This window comes from Dromiciops gliroides, chromosome 4 (genome assembly GCF_019393635.1).
Source record: "Dromiciops gliroides isolate mDroGli1 chromosome 4, mDroGli1.pri, whole genome shotgun sequence".
Classification (NCBI taxonomy): Eukaryota; Metazoa; Chordata; class Mammalia; order Microbiotheria; family Microbiotheriidae; genus Dromiciops; species Dromiciops gliroides.
In genome coordinates this window covers 182,710,538-182,718,771 of record NC_057864.1, presented here as the reverse complement: position 1 = coordinate 182,718,771, position 8,234 = coordinate 182,710,538, and positions in this window count along the sequence as shown.

The following is an 8,234-nucleotide window of genomic DNA, read 5'->3' as shown; positions in this document are numbered from 1 at the left end:
ACCTAGCTGCCTCCATTGCAGGGGAAAGGGGAACTGGTTTTCATAAGATTTGCTTGGAAACAAGAACTAACTAGTTAAATTTATTTCATGGGATCATAGGTCTAGAGCTGGAAGGGGCCTCAGGACATTTAGTCCAGCCCCTTCATTTTACAGATAAATAAACTAATGCCAGGGGAATCTAGGTGATATAGTAGAGCACTAAGGTCTGGAGTCCGGAAGATCTGAGTTCAAATTCGGCCTCAGATACTTGCTAGCTCTGTGTCCCTGGACAAATCACTTAACCCTTGTTTGCCTCAGTTTCCTCATCTGTAAAATGGGGACACACCGGAGAAGGAAATGGCAAACCATTCTAAGTATCTTTGCCAAGAAAACCCCAAATGGGGTCAAGGAGATCTGGACAGGACTGCACAACAATTACCTTGGTTTACGTTGCCAAATTGTAAACACTTTGAGAGCTACTATAAAAAATACTATCAGAGTTATTAATGGGCAGTAGCTCACAGAAGTGTACTCTGTGACTCTCGAGAGCACACTGCTCAAATAACACTAAGACTTATTTATTTTATTGCAGTGGAAGGAGCCCAGGAGATGGAGTCAGAAGAACTAGCTTCATATCCTGGTTCTGCTATTTACTACCAGTATGACATTGGGCCTCAGTTTCCAAAGACGCTGGACTAGATGACCTCTGAGGTTCCTTCCAACTCTAAACCTATGATCCTATGGTGCCAAATCCTAAGTACACACTGCAAATAAGATGACAACGAGAAGGCAAGTGGAGAGAGGGTATGAAGTAAATAAATCGGTGGTCCCTCTGTGGGATTTATTCAAGGACGCTGAATAAATTGAAGCTGGGAATTGGATGAGCAAACCTCTGTTCCATTTGCATTTAAAACAGATCTTGAATAGTGTAACTGTGAATTACTATGTAAAATTAAGGAACTCCTGCGTAATTGGAACAATACAGTTGTATGACTTGGCACTTTTTAAAAACTACTTCTTTCCCAGCCATGATATCATTCAATCCTTACATCTCCCAGGGGTGGAATAGATAGCATTCCCATTTTACAGATGGGGAAACCGAAGGCCAGAGTAGTTAAGTGAATTGCCCAAAGTAATAGTGTCTGTGAAACAGTTGGAACGTGAATAGTTTTGTTGCCTGCTGTTGAGTGAACATTGCCTCTTCAGTTTTTGTACCTCAAACCAAATCTCAGTGGTGGGAAGGACCTTAGAGTTATTTGGTTTGATCTGTTTATGAACAAGAATTCTCTCTCTCTCTGTTTCTGTCTCTGTGTTTCTGTCTGTCTGTCTGTCTGTCTGTGTCTCTCTGGCTCTGTGTTTCTGTCTGTCTGTGTCTGTCTCTGAGTTTGATTTTTGCTTGCAGAGCTCACTTGAGAAGGGAATCCACTTTCTCCTGAGGCAGGAGAAAGTTTGTTATGGTCATGCCTTAATGAGCTTATTTGGCTAATGAACCAATCAGTAATCAACAAAGATCTGTTAATCCCCTACCCCATGCCAGACACTCTTCATCAGAGGTAAAAAGACCAAAAACCAGAAAAAAACCACCAACAAACAAAAACAGTTCTTGCTCTCAAGGGGCTTATATTCTATTGGAGGAAAATACAGATAATTAAAAACAGAATATACTTACACACAATATACATCCACACATATACACAAAGTAAATACAAAATAATTTCAGGGTTAGCGGAGGCACTAATATCTGGGGCTGGGGTAGGTGGTATGGATGTCAGGAAAGGTCTCTTAAAGGCCATAGTACTTAACCTGAGTTTTGATGGAAAGTAAGGATTTTAAGGGGGCAGCTAGATGGCACAGTGGAGAAGGTGCTGAACCTGGAGTCAGGAAGACCTGGATTCAAATCTGGACTCAGACACTTAAACTGTGTGATCCTGGCCAAGTCACTTAGCCCTATTTGCCTCAGTTTCTGCATCTGGAAAATGAATTGGAGAAGGTAATGGCAAACCACTCTAGCATTTTTGCCAAGAAAACCCCAAATGGGGTCAGGAAGAGTTGGACATGGGCATGACTGAAATGACTGAGCAACAAGAGGGATTCTAAGGGATATGGATCATGATCCAGTAAAGGAGACTGAGAAAGAGCAGACAGGTTGGAGAACCAAGAGAGCAATCTGTCTCTTTCTCTTTCTTTCTGTCTCTGTCTCTCTCTCACACGCACATAATAGCTGACACTTACATAGTCCTTTAAGGTTTGTAAGGTGCTTTCTGTTATCTTATTTAGTCTATACACATCCCTCTGAGGCAGGTACTTTTATTATCTCCACTTTATAGTTGAGGAAACTGAGGCACACAGAGTTTAAGTGACTTGCCTATGCTAGTACATGTCTGAGACAGGACTTGAACCCAGGTCTTTCTGGCTCCAAGTTCAGTGCTCTTATCTACAGAGCCACCCAGCTGCCTGCCTCAAAAACCCAGAGTGGAGACAGTCTTCAGAAGGAAAGTGTAGTAAACAGTGCCAAATGATGCAGAGAGGTCAAGAAGGAAAAGTGGTAAGAAGAGGCCATTGGTTTGGGCCATTAAGAGATGACTAGAAGAGCAGTTTCAGTTGAGTGATGAGGTCAGAAGGCAGATTGCAAAGGGTTAAAAAGCAAGTGAGAAGAGAAGCAGAGACAATGAGCACAGACAGATTTTTATAGAGTTTTGGCTGTAAAAGGGAAGAGAGTTACGGAACAACAGCTTGAGCACAAGAAATAGTAATACATATGTTCAAGATGTATTACACACTCTATGGAAGGTATGTTTGCTTATTTAGTAAGCTGTGTCACAGTACACATTTTGTTGGGGCTAAATTTTATTTTATTTTTTGATACCCACCTGTGGTTTCATCGGGATGAGGAAATTCCCAATACAGAAACCCCCTGAACAAATGTAAATCAGCGGCTGTCTGTAAGTGAAGTGCCCACGGAGTTGTTGTTGCTTGACTAACAGTCACAAAGCCAGTATTTGCCAGAGCCTGGACTTGAACCAATGTCTTTCTGAAACCACCATGAAAACCCATGTGTCAATGTTTGGCATACATATGGAGTAGCAGATCCCTTGTAATAATCCTGCCATGTCCTCCTTGCCTCCAGGGGTCCTCAGACTATGTGGTTGGGAACCACTCTTCCTGAAGGACAGAACTATTCGTCTCGTGATTGAGTCTTGTGCATTTTTTTTTTGTGGGGCAACGAGGGTTAAGTGACTTGTCCAGGGTCACACAGCTAGTAAGTGTCAAGTGTTTGAGGTCAGACTTGAACTCAGGTCCTCCTGAATCCAGGGCCGGGGCTTTATCTACTGTGCCACCTAGCTGCCCCAAGTCTTGTGCATTTCTTGAAAAGTTTTTGATTTATACAGTTCAAAGGAACATGGCTCTGTAGGGTATGGTTTAACCTCACTTCTTGTGTATTAGTTAACCTTATAACTGTTGTTCCCAAAGTGTTTCTGACAGTTTCAAAGAGGAGTTTGAGGATAGTAGCTAATATTTCTATTGCCCTTTAAAACAACCACTCTGGGAGGCAGGTGCCACTATTACACCCATTATACAGATGAGGAAGTTGAAGCTGAGGGATGTTCGATGATACCGCAAGGTCACACAAACAGTAAGTGTCTGATGCAGAACTCTTTGAGCCAGGTCTTCCTGACTACAAAGTACTGGTATGTTTTCTCAGATGTCATGTCACAGAATGGTGCTACTCCTCAACCTCAGGCCATCTGGGCAGTGCTCTTTGCTGCTGTCACCAGAAGGTCAAAAAAGGCATGAAATTTATCCTTTGATCAGAATCCTGGAGTTTTACTTTGTTCCTCCTAAATTTTTTTTTTTTCCAATAGGTTTTCTTTAAGTAACCCTACTATTATAGTAGGACAGTTAGGTGGTGACATAGTACACAGAGTGTCAGGCTTGGAGTCAGGAAGACTCATCTTTCTGAGTTCAAATCTGTCCTCAGACATTTACTAGCTGTGTGACCCTAGGCAAATCATTTCATACTCTTTGCCTCAGTTTTCTTCATCTGTAAAATGACCTGGAGAAGGAAATGGCAAACTGCTCCAGTGTCTTTTCCAAGAAAACACCACATGAGTTAAAGAAGAGTCGGGCATGGCTGAAACAACTGAACCACCACCACCACCACCATCACCATCTATTATAGTTAAGCACACTCGGTGCAAATGTACACAATTTGAGGGAATTGGGGGCTACCAACTGGCTTGCTATAAGATCACACAGAATCTTTTTTTCCCTTTCCAATTAGATATAAAAGTAGTTTTCAACATTTATTTTTGTAAGCTTTTGAGTTCCAATTTTTCTCCCTCCCTTCCTTCTTTCCCCCTTTCCCAAGACAAGCAGTCTGATATATGTTATATAGTATAATCATGTTAAACATATTTGCACATTAGTCATGTTGTGAAAGAAATATTAGAACAAAAGGGGAAAATCACAAGAAAGAAAAAACAACAAAACAACCCAAAAAAGTGAAAACAGTATGCCTTGATCTGTATTCAGACTCCATAGTATTTTTTCTGCATGTGGAGAACATTTTCTGTCATGAGTCCTTTGGAGTTGTCTTGGATCATTGTATTGCTGAGAAGAGCCATGCTACTGTTACTGTGTACAATGTTCTCCCGGTTCTGTTCATTTCACTCAGCATCAGTTCATGTAAGTCTTTCCAGGTTTTTCTGAATTCTGCCGGATTGCATAGAATCTTGTTTGTTTGTTTTTGCAGGGCAATGAGGGTTAAGTGACTTGCCCAGAGTCACACAGCTAGTAAGTGTCAAGTGTCTGAGGCCAGATTTGAACTCAGGTACTCCTGAATCCAGGGCCGGTGCTTTATCCACTGCGCCACCTAGCTGCCCCTTGATTGCATAGAATCCTAATCTCATCTCAATCTTTTTATCAGAAGACTCTCAGAAGCCACCTAGTCTGATTTCCTGTGACTCAGGAAAAGTCACAAGATCTTTGAACGCTAATTTCTTTATCTGTAAAAGGAGGGGATTGGACTAGATAACTTCCAGGAGTCCTTCCAACTCTACATCTAATCCTATTATCCTGTTCCCTCTAATCCCCAATTCCTTTCAATGGATCCTTATGTGGCATGGTGAGTTGTCCCTCTTTAGGTGTCCTTCCTAAAATGTGGCATCCAGAACTTCACACAATGCTTTAGATATGCTCTGCCCAGGGCAGGGTCAGAGTCTTACATCTCTTATTTGATTCACTGTACCTGTATTTGTTGTTGTTTCAGTCCTTTCTGACCCTTTGTGACCTCCATTTGGGGTTTTCTAGGCAAAGATACTGGAGTGGTTTGCCGTTCCCTTCTTCAGATAATTTTACAGTTGAGGAAATGTAAGTAAACAGGATAAAGTGACTTGACCAGGGTCACATAGCAAATAAGTGTCTGAGGACAGATTTGAACTCAGGAAGATGAGTCTTCCTGACTCCAGGCCCAGCACTCTATCCACTGTGCCACCTAGTTGCCCACTATCTAGCTGCCCCATACTTAAATTAATGCAATTTAATTCATTTTGGGATATATTTTAGCATAGGATTAAAACCAATTCCGTTCAGGAAGGGAGACATTTTCTGTTAATTAAGTCAGGTTTTTAGGGAAAACAGGTGGTTGGGCAATAATACTTACCCCTTGGTGACTGTAAACTGTGCCACACCTTTATTGCTGCTAGGCTACCTTCTGAAGAATTCATTATACTAATCCATTAATCTCCAACTCCTTAATTGTTTTTTCTCAAAGCTGTCCATCCACACCAGTGGCTTCCTGCCATCTTTCATCACTTGTCCTAGAAATTTGAGTCTGGTGATATGTTGACATACGGGATTTGCAAGCTCTGATGCCCTTCAGAAACTCTAGCGTTGGGGCTAAGCAGAAAAGTGACTCTTTTCTTAAATGTGGTGAGCAATGAAGTCAGCGTTGTGGTTTGAGGAACAGAAGAGGAACCTTATGGCCTTCCTGATAAACCCTGCATGCCAATTGATCTTAAACATTTACTGAAATAAGAACCGCTCTGTTTTTGAGCAGGCGAATTTATGATAGCTAAAAGCATTTATAGAACAGGCTCAAGTGTCTCTTCTTTCTTTCTTTCTTTCTTTCTTTCTTTCTTTCTTTCTTTCTTTCTTTCTTTCTTTCTTTCTTTCTTTCTTTCTTTCTTTCTTTCTTTCTTTCTTTCTTTCTTTCTTTCCTTCCTTTCTTTCTTTCCTTCCTTCCTTCCTTCCTTCCTTCCTTCCTTCCTTCCTTCCTTCCTTCCTTCCTTCCTTCCTTCCTTCCTTCCTTCCTTCCTTCCTTCCTTCCTTCCTTCCTTCCTTCCTTCCTTCCTTCCTTCCTTCCTTCCTTCCTTCCTTCCTTCCTTCCTTCCTTCCTTCCTTCCTTCCTTCCTTCCTTCCTTCCTTCCTTCCTTCCTTCCTTCCTTCCTTCCTTCCTTCTTTCTTTCCTCCTTTCTTTCTTCCCTTCCCTTCCCTTCCCTTCCCTTCCCTTCCCAAACTTCTGTTAGGCCATTGGTCTCCAAAGTTTTTTGGATTGTGCACCTCTAAGAGTAAAAGAAGGGCAGCTAGGTGATACCATAGTTCATAGAGTACTGGACCTGGAGTCAGGAAGACTCCAGGCCTCAGACACTTACTAGCAGTGTGACCCTGGGCAAGTCACTTAACCTTGTTTGCCTCAGTTCCTCATCTGTAAAAAGGGCTGGAGAAGGAAATGGCAAACCACTCCAGTATCTTTGTCAAGAAAACTCCAAATGGGGTCATGGAGAGTTGGACAGGACTGAAATGACTAAACAAAAACAACAGTAAAAGAAACTTTTGAGCAAGCACTCTCAATAAATATGTACGTTTATTTATTCACAAGTTATAATACATATATATGCATATATATATGTACTGTGCTAACGTCATAGGCATCATAAAACATAAAAAAAGTAGACATTTATAAAGGGCGAGGTGAAAGTGAATGAGTTAGCTAGGTAGCCTAGGAGGTAGGGTGCTGAACTTAGAGTTGGGAAGACCTATGTCAAATCTGAACTCATTTACGTACGTGTAGATCTTTCTGACATCAAGTCCATTACTCAGTACTCTATGTCATACTCTAGAATTATAATGCTTCTTCATCATAATCATCAATCAATCAATCGATCATAATCAATCAATCACTGGTCCAAGCTTTGTGATCCTCTCAGTATAGAGCTCTCCCAGCTTAGAAACTACCTCCGACTATGAGAGAGCAGTTCCTTTTTGGAACTTATAGTCTTAGAGATTTTTCTTGACGTGATCAAATGAAATGTATATGAATGTAATGACATATTACTGCATGATAAGAAACAACAAAAACTTTCAAGACTACTCTGGTTGTTCAAACATCATCTAAAGCCCCCTCCTCCCTCCATTTTAGGTACTTTTTCCTATGTTTTGGATTTATGCATCTATGTGTAGCCTTTATGAACTTTGGAGCTGGGGTCTTCATCCTAACTTCTGCTTATATTGTCAAGTTGTATTCCAGAGGGTGGCTACATCTCCCCTTCAGAACTAGGGGTACTGTGAAGGATTGTGGTACCTTTCTTCTTCTTCTTTTTTTTTTGTTAGAATAAGGTGGTAGTTTATTTAGGAGCAAGGGAAGGGAAGGGTGGGGGGAGGGAAACCATGAAAGAAATCCTTGGACTTCTCATGGGGAGATAGGTATGAAGCACATGGCCCCGAGGTACCAAATCTCCTCCTTGTGGTACCTTTCTAATGCTATCATCTCAAGCCCCTATTCCAGTATGTTTTCCCATCTCCCATGTCAATTGCCAGTTATGGTTAATATCTCACTTGTATCATTGATTGTTCTAATAATTTACATAGCACTATGAAGTGAGTAAGATAGTAGTTCCTAGACATCCTGAATGAAAAATTGACCCCAATTAGCTTTTACCTCGTGGTGTCTTGGGAGAACATGTTCACATTGATGAAATAGGATGAAAACCGGTTACAAAATGGAGTTGGTTTGGTGTGAGGAATCAAGAGAATCAATTAGGTTCTATGTCTTATTCTTTTCTATCTTGTTTTTATGCAAATAATCCATGGGAAACTTGTTGGTATAAGTCATCTATTGTTTCATGAATGCAATTAATCAACATCTCTAAGTTCTGGGAAAAGAAAGACCCTGAAATCTACTCATGCCTGTCCCAACCTCACCAAAACTCAGTATTTCCACCTCCCAACTTGGAAAGCCCCTAATCTTTCATCCA